The sequence below is a fragment of the Gossypium hirsutum genome, chromosome D03 (genome assembly GCF_007990345.1).
Source record: "Gossypium hirsutum isolate 1008001.06 chromosome D03, Gossypium_hirsutum_v2.1, whole genome shotgun sequence".
NCBI classification, from domain to species: Eukaryota; Viridiplantae; Streptophyta; class Magnoliopsida; order Malvales; family Malvaceae; genus Gossypium; species Gossypium hirsutum.
Genome location: NC_053439.1, coordinates 53,208,648 through 53,226,237, shown reverse-complemented (window position 1 = coordinate 53,226,237; position 17,590 = coordinate 53,208,648). Strand labels below are relative to the sequence as shown.

At 33.2% G+C, this 17,590-nt stretch overlaps 1 pseudogene; it reads left to right on the top strand.

Moving 5' to 3' along the window:
• The first annotated feature begins 12,729 nt into the window (after positions 1-12,729).
• Positions 12,730-17,264, top strand: LOC107932365 (disease resistance protein RPV1-like; annotated as a pseudogene).
• Positions 17,265-17,590: the final 326 nt, after the last annotated feature.

The window sequence follows — 17,590 nt, the reverse complement described above, 5'->3', positions numbered from 1 at the left end:
ACCTACCATAGTTGGATTATAGAACAAGCAAATACAATGAAATTATCTTAAACACTCTCTTTTTTTCATTATTATTATTTGAATAAGATTATGTATGGTAGTCATTTAATTCAATATATATTAATTTTTACAATTTTGAATTTCGATAGTCATGACTAATTATAATGTCTAATTCAATTAATATATACTGATTATTAATATTGAATATCTAATCTAATATTTATTTGACACGTTTTAAATGACATTAAAATGCCAATTTATTACCATTTTACCTATATTCATTACTAAAAATATATCAAAATTTAACATTTTATTTAATCACGTCAAATTTCATCATTCATATATGTAAATTGTGTTTCATTGATTGTTTTAAAATTTTAAAACCAAATATTTTTGTTAATTATAATCAGAAAGTAAACATAAAGATAATAGTTTAAGATTTAAGTTTGCAAGTTAAAATGCGATTATTATTTTTAAATAATTAACAATAAGAAAACAACAACTTAAAAATCACAGTTAAAGTCAAAATGAAATTCCTTTTCCAACCAGGAAAAGGAAATTGAATTACCGCCTATATAATCTTATATAAACCCAAGTCCTTTAAAATCATGGTTCAATTTCAAGTCATTGATTGTCTTTCTTGAATCAAAAGAAAGCATGTCATATCATCAAAATAGATATGATGTTCATCAAGAAAGTTATTACTAGTCGAAATTTACTCATCTTAAACTAAAAATAATTCTGCATGAAAGTGGGTGCAATGTCATGAATAATATTTGTTGATGCGAAGAGTAATTTGTATAAAATTAATAAAGTATTCGAGTGAGATTATTCGGTTGATTTAAAATATTTCCAAGATTTCAAACAGGGAAAATTATTATGGTTTTCCTTGCAAGAACTAGTTGCCAAGTGCATTTTGAATAGATCAAGTAAGAATATTCCTCGGAAAAGACATGCAGGGTTGCTGGGCTGTAGTGGTCAAAATGTTAAAAATTATATTGGGCGATGAAAGCATTTCAACTACTGTTAAGATTAAAGAGTCTGCTCTTCAATGACAATTCTTTGTCTCGATCATTTATGCTAGTCCTCAAAGCAATAAAAGGAATATTTTATGGGAATGTTTAAGTTTGATTGTAGCTAATATGACAAAACCATGGATTCTTAGCGGTGATTTTAACTCTATTCTAAGTATGGATGAGTGGAAAGGCGGTAGGGGGTGTTCTCATTTCCAATCGTTTTGCTCTAATAATCATCTATGTGACCTGGGATTCCAAGGACCAAAATTCACCTAGTGTCACGGAAATTTGTACGAGGGCTAGACAGAGCCTTGGCTGCTATAACTTTAACGGAATAACGAGAAGCAGCAATTACTCTAGCTGTTGTTTCTTCTCTAACCTGGCCAACTTCAGATTGGCTTCTCGGATAGTTTCTTACAATCTCTTTATCTCTGCTTGATCCTCCAATGTTAGACGAGTCTTTGCCAACTTATCCTTTAGCCATGAAAGCTCCAAACCGGGGACCTCCGTGTCTTTCACCCTTACTAACATATCATTGATATCAGTTAGCTCAAGCTTATTCAGATTGCTTTCTAATTTCTGGTAAATTTCAGCGACTGCATTCATAATGTTGCTCTGAAACTCTCGATTATTCAATTGAAATTGGTCAGCAAAGTGAGCATGGTTTTGAAATATTTTATTGAGCGCGTCAGCATTGTGTTGATGAATCTCGTATCCGTTGACGGTGGCTGTTGTGACATCTGACATCAAAGGTGATTAAAGATCCTGTCATTATTTATATACCTATTATTTGCAAGCATGAACATTTACAGGTATGAATTATGAGTCTATTGTACGATTTGAAGTTTACATGCAGGGATTATATATAAGGTTTTTATATAGCAAAAGGAGTGTTAGGATGTCCTCTTTTAATCAATGGAGTATAAGGTTTTACATTTATCTTGAAAACCCTTTTGTAGAAAAAAAATGTAATTGTAGCAAACATGAGTCTTGCAAAATAGCTTATCATCAAGTTAATTAAGGAGTAGGCTTTTTAACGTTGCCATAACATTTCTTAGTAATTTGTTTGAACAATCTTAAAGAGGTGAGCATTTAGTAACTTGTCTGCCTCTATTGCTCTGTTCTCTGTTTTGCTTTGCTACTCATCTTTATATATTTCGAATGAAGATGATTGATCAAGAGAAACTAGCTGAGAAAGTGAATTTTACCCTAATACATGTGGGAGGAAGAGTAGAGAAATTAACATTGAAAATGGAAACAAGCGACCAAAAGATGTTAAGGACTGAATTTTGAGTTTCACAGAGCAAATTATGACCTGAAAATGCAAGCATGTATCGTCCACTAACTTCTTTTCTATTATTTTAATGAATGATGCAAAAATGAAGTTCAATATTCAGTTATCACCAATTAAGTTTTTAACTCATCTCACTTACTCCTACTGGCATGTATGTAGAACTTGTCATTCCTTTAATTTCTTTAACGAGCTGTCTATTTTATCTTTTGCAAACTATAAACTGATCGGATCATCACTATTCATTTTTTCTTTAATTTCTTCATTCATTCTCTTGTTTACATGTAGTTGTAGAGAGAATGCTATCCTGCTATTGTCCATTCAAGTTTATGTACCAGGTTGAAGTTTGAATCCAAAACTTTAATATTATAGTGTAAGAGAGATACGACATGAACACTTAAACTTTAAATAGTTATTTCAGGACTGTCTGATTGATCCCAAATCAAACAAGAAATATCAACTAGAAACACACAAAAAAAAGAGAAATCCTGAGTGGGAAGGCTGTCAGTTTCTAATTCTCTGCGTAATGCTGTTTACTCTTCTCCTTATTTATTGTGTTATCATGTTGCAAAGTTTTTAATTTTATCTGCTTATTTTTGGACCAATATCTGATTCTGTTTTGCTTATAGGTTCCTCCAGCACATTTGAATCCTGAATCTTCTAATCATATGGGTGCTTTGGGAGACGTGGAGATTTTGTGGCCTAGAAAAGTTGGTTAGATGATTTGCTCCAAAGTAATGGCTGCAAGCTACTATTTCATGAATTTATTGTTTCTTTGAGTTATATTGAAGATAATTATTTCATTTATTCTCAACCTTTGATGTCACAGCTGTCATCATCAACAGATACGAGGTTTCTCAATTCAATGCTGACGTGCTCAATAAAATATTTCAAAACTATTGGAACCCACCCATTGTTTGAAAAGTCAAAAAGGGTGGGCACCGAAAGTAGAAAGTAAAATTGTTTGGCAAGTTGGGTTAAAAGTTGGCATGGGATAATTACAATTTTGGTCCCTAATTGTATAGGGACATTGCAAGTTGATCCTTGAACCTCAACTATAAATAGGCCTAACCATTGCTTACTTTCTTCATCCCATAATTGCCATTCTCTACTTAAGGCATTATTCTCTCTCTATTTGTAAATTTCACTTGTAATTTTTGGAGTGAAATATATTTGGTAGTGCCCGAGGACGTAGGCAAAATTTGCTGAAGCTCGTTAAAATTCTGGTGTTCTTTATTATTTGTTTTGCATATATTGTGAATGTGATTGTAGTGATTTATTGTGCTATTAAATTACGATAGAGGGATATTCTGGCTAGGAAAGACTTGGTATTTAAGTGATCTTCGTGATCTACCTCTCTTTCCTGGGAATTGAACTTAGTGTGATTTTTCAGTACAATAATTTTACTCTTTCACACGCTTCCGCGCAACAATTGGTACCAGAGCCAGGTTCGTACTTGGGGAATACGACCGTTTACGGTACTATTCACGTATACGGCACTATTCACATATACAGCACTATTTACGTATACGGCACTATTCACGTATACGGTACTGTTCACGTATACAGTAGTTGGGATTGAGGAGAAAAATGGCAGCAGCATCGTCATCAGCAAGGACTACTGTGACAAATGCAAAATTTGAAGTAGAGAAATTTGACAGTACCAATAATTTTGGTATGTGGCAATGTGAGATTCTGGATGTCTTATGTCAGCAAGAGCTAGATATAGCCCTTGAAGAAAAACCTGACAAGATGGATGACAAGGAGTGGGCCAAGATCAATAGACAGGCGTGTGGTACAATCCGCCTATGTTTGGCCAAAGAGCAGAAGTACTTTGTCATGAGGGAGACATCAGCGAAGAAGTTATGGGATACACTGGAAGAAAAGTTTCTAACGAAAAGTCTTGAAAATAGGCTTTATATGAAAAAGAAACTTTATCGATTCACGTATGCACCCGGTATGTCGATGAATGACCATGTGAACTCATTCAATAAAATTTTAGCAGACTTGCTAAATTTGGATGAGAAATTTGAAGATGAAGACAAGGCATTATTGTTGTTGAATTCCCTTCCTGATGAATATGATCATCTTACCACCACATTGCTTCATGGGAAGGACACGATCACATTTGATGCAGTCTGTAGTGCGTTGTATAGATCTGAGACTCGAAAGAAAGATAAAAGAGATCACAGAGATACAACCGCAGAAGTCTTAACAGTAAGAGGTCGTTCACACAGCAGCAAATCTGGTAGAAGGGGAAAGTCTAAAGGGAGACCCGCCAAAGATGAATGTGCCTTTTGCCGTGAAAAAGGGCATTGGAAAAAGAATTGTCCTAAGCTACAAAAGGGCAAGGCTATTTCTAATGCATGTGTAGCGGAGCATGATGAGGAGTTAGACTTTAGCTTGGTTGGCATGGCAATGGCATGTCAAACGGATGAGTGGATTTTGGATTCAAGATGTACTTACCATATGTGTCCTAATAAGGACTGGTTTTCTAGTCTTAAAGAGCTAGAATGTGGAATTGTTCTTATGGGCAATGATAGTGCTTGTAAGACAATGGGAGTGGGTACAGTCCAATTGAAGAATCACGACGGCTCAATCCAAGTCTTGACAGATGTTCGCTACGTACCTAGCCTGAAGAAAAATCTCATCTCATTAGGTGCCCTAGAATCTAAAGGGCTCACAATCACTTTGAGAGATGGATTACTAAAAGTAGTAGCTGGGCAACTGACGGTGATGAAAGGCACAAGAAGAAATAACTTGTATTTTTTAAATGGAAGTACAGTTATTGGATCAACATCAACAGTTTCTACAAAAGATATAGATTCAGAGGCTACCAGATTATGGCATATGCGATTGGGACATGCTGGTGAAAAAGCTTTGCAGACATTGGTGAAGCAAGGCTTATTGAAAGGTGCAAATTCTTGCAAAATGGAATTCTGTGAACATTGTGTTCTGGGCAAGCAGAAGAGGGTAAAATTTGGTCCAGCAATTCACAATACGAAAGGAATTCTGGACTACGTTCACAGTGATGTGTGGGGACCTACCAAAGTAGCTTCTTTGGGAGGTATGCACTATTTTGTTACTTTTGTTGATGATTATTCAAGAAAAGTATGGGTGTATCTAATGAAAAGAAAAAGTGAAGTTTTGGATGCATTTCTGAAATAGAAGAAGATGGTGGAGACTCAGACTGGTCGAAAGGTCAAACAACTTCGATCAGATAATGGTACTGAGTACAAAAATGATCCATTTCTACAAGTACGCCAAGATGAGGGCATCGTGCGACACTTCACTGTTCGGGATACACCACAGCAAAATGGGGTGGCAGAACGAATGAATCGAACTATACTGGAGAAAGTTCGATGTATGTTGTCCAATGCTGGATTGGGCAAAGAATTTTGGGCTGAGGCAGTTACATATGCGTGCCATCTAATTAACCGTTTGCCATCAGCTGCAATAAATGGAAAAACTCCTATGGAGATGTGGACTGGTAAATCTGCTACTGATTATGATTCTTTACATGTATTTGGTTCCACTGCATATTATCATGTAAAAGAATCTAAGTTAGACCCAAAAGCAAAGAAAGCATTATTCTTGGGTATAACTGATGGAGTAAAAGGATATCGTCTCTGGTGTCCTGATACAAGGAAGATTGTTTTCAGTAGAGATGTGACTTTTGATGAATCAACCATGTTGAAGTACAAGGATTCACAAAAGGATGACAAAACCAGTAGTACTTTGCAGTAGGTGGAGCTTGAAAAGGTTAACGATGATCCAGCTAATATTGAAGGGACAAATGATAAAGAGGTTCCTACCCAAGAACCTCTACAGCAACAAGATTCAATTGCATATAGAAGGCCAAGAAGAGAGATTCGTAAGCCTGCTCGCTTTGATGATATAGTGGCCTATGCACTTCCAATTACAGATGATGATGTTCCTTCTACTTACACAGAAGTAATAAGTAACCCTGATGGTGTAAAGTGGAAGCAAGCAATGAATGAAGAAATGTAGTCTCTTCATAAAAATAAGACCTGGGAGTTGGTGACACTACCCAAGGGAAAGAAGGCAATTGGATGCAAATGGGTATATGCAAAGAAGGAAGGATTTCCTGATAAAAATGAAATTCGATACAAGGCTAGATTAGTAGCAAAGGGTTACGCTCAGAAAGAAGGAATAGACTACAATGAAGTGTTTTCTCCAGTTGTGAAGCATTCGTCTATTCGGATTTTGCTAGCCTTGGTTGCGCAATATGATCTTGAACTAGTTCAGCTTGATGTGAAGACCGCGTTTTTACACGGTGATTTGGAAGAGGAAATCTATATGACTCAGCCAGATGGATTCAAGGTTGCTGGAAAAGAAAATTGGGTTTGCAAACTAACAAAGTCGCTTTATGGATTGAAGCAATCTCCGAGGCAGTGGTACAAGTGATTTGATCAGTTCATGAAAGGGCAAAGGTACACAAGAAGTAAATTTGATCATTGCGTGTATTTTCAGAAGCTACAAGAAGGAACTTTCATATACTTGCTCTTATATGTTGATGATATGCTAATAGCATCTAAGAGCAAAGTTGAGATTGAAAGATTGAAGACTCAACTCAATCTCGAGTTTGAGATGAAAGATCTAGGAGAAGCTAAAAAGATTCTCGGCATGGAAATATGGAGAGATAGAGCTCATGATAGAGTTAGCTTGTCTCAGAAGCAGTATTTGAAGAAGGTACTACAGCAGTTTGGCATGAACGAGCAAACAAAACCTGTAAGTACCCCGTTAGCTTCTCATTTCAAGCTTTCTACACAACTATCTCCTTCGACGAATACGGAACGAGAATACATGTTGCAAGTTTCGTATTCTAATGCAGTGGGTAGCTTGATGTATGCAATGGTTTGTACAAGACCCGACATTTCACAGGCAGTTAGTATAGTGAGCAGGTATATGCATAATCCTGGAAAAGGACATTGGCAAGCTGTGAAATGGATTCTACGGTATATTCAGAAGACCGTGGATGTTGGATTACTGTTCAAGCAGGATAATACACTTGGTAAAGGTGTTATTGGGTACGTTGATTCTGACTATGTCGGTGATTTGGACAAGCGAAGATCAACCACCGGTTATGTGTTTACACTTGCTGGAGGACCAATAAGTTGGAAGTCTACACTACAGTCTACAGTTGCATTGTCAACCACAGAAGCCGAGTACATGGCTGTAACAGAGGCTGTAAAGGAGGCTATTTGGTTACAAGGTATGGCTAAAACCTTGGGGTTGGTTCAGGAGCATATTAACGTGTATTGTGATAGTCAAAGTGCTATTCATTTAGCAAAGAATCAAGTCTATCATGCACGTACAAAACATATCGACGTACGATTCCATTTTGTGCGGGAAATTATTGAAGAGGGGAAAATTTGTCTTCAGAAGATCAAGACTACAGATAATCCCGCAGATATGATGACCAAGGTGGTAACATCAACCAAGTTCGAACATTGTTTGAACTTGATTAATATCCTGCAAGTTTAACAGTTGAAGAAGACACTATCAAGTATTGTTGTCAAAGGCAGAAAGAATTGTGTGAAGATAAGATTATCCTAATCAAATCTTCAAGGTGGAGATTATTGGAACCCACCCATTGTTTGAAAAGTCAAAAAGGGTGGGCACCGAAAGTAGAAAGTAAAATTGGTTGGCAAGTTGGGTTAAAAGTTGGCATGGGATAATTGCAATTTTGGTCCCTAATTGTATAGGGACATTGCAAGTTGATCCTTGAACCTCAACTATAAATAGGCCTAACATTGCTTACTTTCTTCATCCCATAATTGCCATTCTCTACTTAAGGCATTATTCTCTCTCTCTATTTGTAAATTTCACTTGTAATTTTTGGAGTGAAATATATTTGGTAGTGCCCGAGGACGTAGGCAAAATTTGCTGAAGCTCGTTAAAATTCTGGTGTTCTTTATTATTTGTTTTGCATATATTGTGAATGTGATTGTAGTGATTTATTGTGCTATTAAATTACGATAGAGGGATATTCTGGCTAGGAAAGACTTGGTATTTAAGTGATCTTCGTGATCTACCTCTCTTTCTTGGGAATTGAACTTAGTGTGATTTTTCAGTACAATAATTTTACTCTTTCACACGCTTCCGCGCAACAAAAACCATGCTCACTTTGCTGACCAATTTCGATTGAACAATCAAGAGTTTTAAAGCAACATTATGAATGCAGTTGCTGAAATTTATTAAAGATTAGAAAGCGATCTGAATAAGCTTGAGCTAACTGATAACGATGATATGTTGGTAAGGGTGAAAGACATGGAGATCCCCTGATTGGAACTTTCATGGCTAAAGGATAACTTGGCAAAGACTCGTCAAACATTGGAGGATCAAGCTAATACTCGATTTTTAGCGGCTTTTTTTATTCAAACGCCACTAAAAATGCCGCTAAAGGCCTGTTTTGGTGTAGTGAGAGATAAAGAAACTGCGAGAAACTATCCGAGAAGCCAATTTGAAGTTGGCTAGGTTAAAGAAGAAACAACAGCTGGAGTTATTGCTGCTTCTCGTTATATTGTTCAAGTGATGCATACATGGTACTTTTTGTGAACATTGATTACCCTAGTAAATTCAGATTAGAGAAAATGTTTTGATGAGATGAGATTTTTCAGGTAAGAATTATTCAAATAAGAAATTTCCAAATCCAAATTGGATGAGAGTTTTTAAATTTGAAGAGGAACTTTTATGTTGGATGAGGGTTTTTAAGTTGATTCATCCATTAACAGTAGTTTGGTTATGAATGATACTATACGTGCACTTAGATGACATATAAAAGGCAAAAGTTAAAATCATATGAATAAGAAAAAAATTAAAAAATTAGGTTTTTATTCCGAGTTGGTTATGTGTATTAATTTAATTTAATTACATTTATTTACTTAAAAAATTAATTTGAATATATTGAAAAAATAAAATATAAAAAATAATTGTATAAATTAAAAATTCGTAATTTTCTTGATATATATTAAGTTATATATTAATTTTATGCAGTAAACCATTTTAATTAAATTTTTACTTTTAATATTATTTTAAACATAAAAAATAAATATTAACTATGAATAAGAAAGATGGTAAAGTAGAATATAACAAATTCACCCAAAAATATTGTAGTAACACGTGTTCTGTTAGGTGTTTTATGTAAAATTATAGGACATAGAGAAAATATAAGGCAAGGCAGTTACAACATTGAGTAAAACTAATGTTCAAAATGGCGTGGGTTGTACGTGAATATATGTATTTATATTCTTATTATTTTTAGAAGACATTAAAGAGGTTGTACAATATTTATTTTTACACAATCATAAAAAAAAATGTATGTACAATGTTTAAAAGATAGAAATGTTGTATATCTATACTTATCTTTTAAGAGATATTTTATTGGGAAGATTCTAGAATATAGGATATTATCTAGAAAATTAAATATTTTAGATGAACATCCTAATTATTAGATATTTATAAAATAAATGGTAAGGATGGTTACATGTGTTAATAATCTAACAACCCCTAAACTTTATAAATAAGGTAATTGTAAAGAAGAAAAATGTAGTAAGGTAAATGTGTGCCATATTGTAAATGTATTGTGTATTACTAAAATGGTTCTCTTCTCTTGTACTTGTAATTGTAATATTATACCGCAAGACATGAACACTTTAAACTTTAAATAGTTATAATCGTATATAAACCCAAGTCGTTCAATTTCTAGTCATCAATTGTCTTTCTTGAATCAAAAGAAATCATATCATGTCATCAAAATAGATATCGTGTTCATCAAGAAAGTTATTACTGATCGAAATTTATTCATCTTAAACTAAAAGATGACAGTAATTCATGAAAACTATTCCTTGCATGGGAGAAATAATTTTGCATGAAAGTGGGTGCAATATCATGAACAATATTTATTGATGTGAAGAATAATTTGTATAAAGCTGATAAAGTATTCGAGTGAGATGATTCGATTAATTTAAAAGATTTCCAAGATTTCAAACAGGAAAAATTATTATGGTTTTCCTTACAAGAACAAGTTGCCAAGTACATTTTGAATAGGTCAAGGGAAAACATCCTGCTTCTCGTGGTTCCTCTATTAGGAAAAAAAATCTATTCCATTCAATTAAAGTACATAAAATTCTTCATGAATGTTTAAAAATATTAAATAGTTCTTTGCTAGTTGCCTTTAGAATGAAATTTTTCAATAAAAGTACATAAAATTCTTCATGAATGTTTAAAAATATTAAATAGTTCTTTGCTAGTTGCCTTTAGAATGAAATTTTTTATCAATTACTTATCGAATACTTTTACCAAAGACTTTTACTTATGGACAAAACTCCTTGAAATATTAGAGAATTGATTATCATCACGGCTACCAACTCACATCAGTTTGGATTTGACATAAATCTTCGAGAAGGCATAATGAGGTAAGAATATGTTCTCTTAAAAATTAAATATTTAAATCAGAACACCCAATTGATATTTGTTCGATATTTTAAGAGAATTTTTATGAACAAGTCCATGTAATAAAATGAATTAGTGTTCCACCATAAAAGAGACATGATCCTATTCGAATAATTACACTCTTGAATAAAGGGATCAGCTAAATTTTAGTTATGGAGTCACAACAATAAAATTGATAATTAAACGTCGGAGAAAGAATTAATTTGTTTCACTGCGTTTTGGATAATAGTGCTACTCGATCTAGACTTTAGACCATGAGCTTGTTAGTACTTATCAACCATTTGGTGCTCAACCTTTTTGTTAACATTATTATTTGAATAATTAGCAATTGTTAAATATAATGATAAGACATATTATACTTTAAAAAATATATAGATCTGAATTTAAAAATGATATTATTAAAAAAAATAATCACGAAAAAAATATTATTTGAATCGAGTTCTTCCTAAAATATCGTGAACCAAAAAATTTGAAGGCTGTAACGAGGGATTCCACTTTGCATTACCAACAATGTAAACCTTAACCTTATCCCATCCTCTTCACTACTTTTATTGCACTGAAATTGGTTAGCCCATGAATTTATTATGTAATTTTGTTGAAGCCCCTCTTTAATTGCTAATGGTGTAAAGTCTTGGAACGTAAGCATGACTCCAAAATGAAACGTAATTGAAACGCGTTTTCTAGTACCACTATTTTCCGCACCAAGTACTTGGGAATTATCCTCCTCCTCTTACGTCCTCTATATTAAATGTGACAAAATTTAATATTTATTTAATTATATTAATTTTTTTAATTACAATAACAGGTAAAACTCGAATAACCAACGCAAGTAACGTGATTCAAATCTAAGCTACATTTGGGTTTATGAATAACTTTAATCATCAGGTCATCACATGAAGTTCTCTAAGCACGTCAAATTTGATGATTTATATATGTGAATTGTTTTTCATTAATTATATTAAAATTTTAAAATAGATATGGGAAGAATATTCGTTGAATTTTCCACACCAAATGGACCAAATGTTGAGCACCAAATGGACCGTAAGCATGACTCCGAGATGACAAGCGATTGAAACGCGTTTTCTAGTACCAATATTTTCCATACCAAATACTTCGGAATTATTCTTCTTCTCTTATGTCCCTCTCAATTCACATTTTCAACTTACTTTAATGTGCAATATAAGTGAATTTTTATTTTTTATTATTTTTTAGTCTTTAAAAATTTATTTATTTTAGATAACACGAACAAATTAAATAAAAAATTGATGATCTGATCAATTTAATCACCAATTCTTTTCCAAAAACAATTAATTCTTCCTTCATGCATAGATTGTCTCTTTACTATACTGAGCTTGAATGTTTAATGTGATGTCTATGTGATATATGTGGTTGTGGTTTAATTATTGAGTGTATCCACCAAGGTATTAGCCGGTAAAAGTATCATGGAGATCATTCTATTGAGAGTCAAATTGTACTTAACCCATTTTATTTAAAAACAAGTAAATTAGTCCATATACATTAGATAAAAGAATAAATTTATCATTTCTATTAAAAATTTTATTTATTTTTGTTGTTAAAAACTAAAGTGAATGATGAAATAACCAAATATTTGCATGTGGCGTGTCACATATACCTCATGTTAATTACATGGATCAATTTTTAACAATAACAATAGATAAATTTTTTTAACAAATGAACTAATTTACTTTTTAATATAATATACAAAAACTAATTTAATATTTTTTAAGTAGAGGAAACAAATTATAATATGACTTAAAATACATGAACTTTCATAGTATTTTTACTAATATTAGCCTGAAGATGATGTCTATATACGTGTTGTGTTAGCTATAACCATCAAGTTAATCAATACATTGTATTTGTCAAGCAAAATTAATAATATAGAATACGTAACCCAAGTTGGTAGATTTGGAAAAACACAACATGGCCGACATGAATTTCTTCGCGCAGTTGTATGAACTGGTGGAAGGATTGACCCACCATGGATTGGGAGCTGCCAGTTGACTGCTAATAATATCTGCTTTGCCATTCATATATATATATATATGCTGGAACCTTGTTATTACATAAAAAATACAGGACGACTTCATTTTCTTCTTCCATGGCAATGTCAGAAATCTCGCGATGTACTTTTCATGTATTCTTGAGTTTTAGAGGTGAAGATACGCGCAAAAGTTTCACGGATCATCTTTACACAGCTTTGGTGCACTTAGGAATTCAAACATTTAGAGATGATGAGGAAATCGAGAGAGGGAATAACATAAAAGATGAAATTGAAAAAGCAATACTACACCACTCCAAAATTTCTATCGTTGTTTTCTCAAAGAATTATGCTGCATCCACATGGTGTCTTAACGAACTTGTAATGATATTGGAGCACAAGAAATCCTCTAAACATATTGTGTTGCGAGTTTTCTATGATGTGGATCCGAGTCTAGTCAAGAACCAGACGGGAAGTTATGCAGAAGCATTTACCCAACATGAACAAAACTTCAAGTCCGAAACCAACATGATACAAAGATGGAGGAATGCTTTAAAAGAAGTTGCGGCTATAGGAGGCATGGTTCTACAAGACAGGTACATTATACACTTAATCAAGTTCCATATGGTTACTTCAATCCTTTTCATTAAGACTTGCTAGCGTAGAAAGAAAATTAATAGAAAATATTGTTAGGTAGCGTTTGGAAATTAAAATGGTTACTTCAATCCATTTTAGAGGGTTAATTATAACACAGATTTTAAATTATTTCTCAAACATTAACATGTTTTAATTGAGTCATTAAAATATTAGTATTGTATCATTGAGGTCTTTCTATCAAATAAGTCATCAACTTAAGCATTAAATGTTAGCTCGAATCTGATATGGGATGTTTTTAAAACACATAGATCAAATTTTAAATACGTTTGCACCTATCACATGAACAACTTGGATTTGACGAGTTAAAAATAAAAAGAAATAGCCTCTTTAATTTAATGACACTATTTGTGGTTTTCTAAGATGTCATTGTTGGTAATGCAAAAGAATATTTTGAATTGCGGAAAATCTTCAGACTGTTGCAAAAAATATTTTTAGAATACTTTCAGTTAGAAAAATCCTTTGTTATTTTTATAAACTAAAACTTTTATTTTACCATTTTGCTCATCAAAAAATAGTATAAATAGGAGGTCATTCTCCTACCTAACATAACAAGAGAAAAACAACTTCTCTATGTTCTCTAAATTATAGTGTTCAGCAAAATTACACGAGAGGGAAATTCTGTATAAGAGACTAGGTTTTAAGTAGGACTGTTTCGAGTATTGTCAATCGTGTTCCATCTTCTTTATTGGGTTTACGACTATTGGAGTATTGTGTTGGGGGGTAACATCCATTACACGATTACACCGATCAGGGCGAATTTGCCTCTAATATTACAGTGGTTCTTCCACAACACAATGATTCTTATTTTATTTACATTCAGTTTGGTCTCCTTAACAATTCTATTTTGCGGTAAAATATTTGCAACAATTATATCCAAGTTATTCGTATAATAGGTCTACACATATTCAAAATATTACAATAAATAAAAAATAAATATATAAATTCTTGTAAATAACATGAATTTATTAAACTTTCACAAAGAGAAAGTTGAAATTTTGAGTATAGGTTGTTTCTCCAATGAATTTCATTAATTTTTATGTTGCTTAATTTATTTGATTTGATTTGATTTGATTTTGAATGTATCATATATGCTGAAATGTTGCATTAGTTTCTTATTTTTACTTGAACATATAATCTCATAAAAACAATCAAAATATATGCAAGAAAAGAGAAAATACATTAGTAACTTTTACCTAATTTCCAAGATTTTACTATTGAGTTGTATTTTTTAAATTTGCAGGCATGAATCACAATTCATCCAAGATATTGTTAAAGAAGTTCAAAATAAACTTCATCTTATTTCGTTGTATGTCCCTCCTTATTTAGTTGGAATAGATTCTCTCGTGACACAAATTAATCAATGGTTAGAACAAGATGGAGCAAATAAAGTTGGCATTGCAACTATTTGTGGCATTGGAGGCATTGGGAAGACAACCATTGCCAAAGTTGTTTACAATCAAAACATCCCGAGGTTTGAAGGTTATAGTTTCCTTGCTGATGTTAGAGAAACAAGTCAAGATTGCAATGGTTTAGTCCGTTTGCGAAGGCAACTTATTTCAAATATCCTTAAAGGAAAATCACATAAATTATACAATATAGATAATGGAATTAACAAGATCAAAGAAATTGTATGTTGTAGAAGAGTTCTTCTTGTTCTTGATGATTTGATGAATTGGAAAAAATAAGAAAATTAATGGGAACTCGAATTCCTTTTCATCCGGGAAGTAAAATCATCATAACTAGTAGAAACCGATGCCTATTGAACGCACATTTTATAAGCCAAATGTTTGATTTGGAAGCATAAACTAGTACTTGTGGAGGCTTAAGCAAGCTATTTGAAGTAAAAGAATTAGCTTCAAGTGAATCGCTACAACTTTTTAATTGGTATGCTTTTGGTCATAACTCTGTGCCTGAAAGTTCAATGGCATATGCAAGAAGTTTAGTGAAACACTGTGGTGGACTTCCGTTAGCTCTTCAAGTTTTGGGCTCTTCATTATCTAGTAAAAGTGTGAGTTCTTGGAAAAGTGCATTGGAGAAATTGGAAGAAATCCCTGACAGCAAAATTCAAAAGATTCTAAGAATAAGTTATGATTCTTTGGGAGACGATCATGACAAAAATTTATTCCTTGACATAGTTTGTTTATTCATTGGGAAGGATAGATATTACACGACTACAATTCTAGATGGTTGTGATTTCTATACAACAATTGGAATTGAAAATCTAGTAGGCAGCTCTCTCTTAATCATTAATGAAAAAAACAAGCTAATGATGCACCAAATGATTAGAGATATGGGACGAGAAATTATTCGTCAAGAATCTTCTGATATTGGGAAACGAAGCAGATTGTGGCATAAGAACGCGTTTGATGTAATAAGAGAAAAAATTGTAAGAAAGATCATTTTACTCAACTTTTTTTCTTGTGTGCATGTAAACTACTTTTTTTTATCAAATTTCTTTTTATTTTTTAAAAAAGTTTTTCTGATGCAGGGTTCCAGAACTGTTAAGTGCCTCACAATTGACCTAAAAGGATTGCTAGAAGACAAGGCTAAAAGGACAAATACAACTCTACATTTTCCAAAGCATTCCAAAAGTCAGTTTCTTATGTCAAATGATGTTGATATGGAAACTCAAGCATTTGCAAAGATGAAGAGACTTAAACTGCTTCAACTGGATTATGTAAGACTTAAAGGAGACTTCAAAGACTTTCCCAAAAGATTAAGATGGTTACGTTGGCATGGGTTTTGTATGCAATCTTTTCCGGTGGATTTTGATATCAATGAACTAGTTGTTCTCGACATGCGCAACAGTAAACTTAAACAAGTTTGGAAGGATACAGAGGTATGATATATACTAATATTCCTTCTTTTTGTGTGTGTGAGAAACAATGATATATAAATGAAGGGTTTTCCTTTTTTGCAGTGCCTCCCAAATTTAAAGATCCTTAATCTCAACCATTCACATAGCCTTCTTAAAACCCCAAGCTTTTCAGGACTCCCTAGCCTTGAGAAGTTGATGCTCAAAGATTGCATAAATTTGGGGGAAGTTGATCAATCCATTGGTGAGCTAAAGCTGCTTACTTTCTTGAACCTTAAAGATTGCACTAGGCTTAGGCATCTTCCAAGGACAATTAGTTCATTAATATCACTTGAAGAGCTTATTTTATCTGGTTGTTCAAGACTTGATGATGTTCCTAGGGAGTTGCATAATATGGAATCATTGAAGGTGCTTAATTTAGATGAAACTGCCATATATCAATCAAGATTGGGGTTGCATTGGCTCTTACTGAAAAGAAGCAGAGGATTGGGTTTCTCTTGGGCATCTCTACCGGGCTGTTTGGTAAAGTTAAGCCTTGAAAGTTGCAAATTATCTAATGATGTCATGCCCAATGATCTTTGTAACTTGGCTTCCTTGAAATCCTTAAATTTAAGTAGAAATCCAATTCATTACCTACCGAAAGCTTAAAAAATGTTGAAGTAATGGTCAGCATGCAGCAACCAAGACAATCGAAGGCACTACATGCAGAAGCTGCTGGTTCTTCTAGTCAACAAGCTGTTTATGTTTCATTTTGTAATTTTAAGTTAGAGTAATGTAATTTAGTTGCTTTATAACTATGTTAGGTTTATGTTTGATGTAATTTTGATGTTGATTGAGCTGATAAATCAGCTTTGTTTATTTGTTCAAGCTAATTAGCACAAGTTACTATATGTATTAGTGGTAGTAGGTGAAGTTTAGGTCAACCTACTGTTTTGTCAAGATTGTAAACTTGTTTATGTATTGGATTTGTGCCATATTCAGTTTAAGGAATGAATTCAACAAGTTTTCATCCATATGCTCTCCATTTTTAGTTTTGCTTCAAAATCTATTTGAGTTTTCTGCTTTGTTTCTCCTGCAAGTCACGAGACTTGCTCGACAAGCATTCTGTTGGAGCTTGCTGCTGTTGCACTTAGATCCAACAATTGGTATCAGAGCCATATTCTTAGAGGACCTGTTGTAGTTCAGTATCAAAACGATGGCATCATCAGGTTTTTCACCAGCTTCACCACCTGTCTTCAATGGAGAGGGCTTCAACATTTGGGCAGTTAAGATGAGGACTTACCTGCAGGCATTCAACCTATGGGAAGTTGTTAACTCAGATGCTGAGCCAG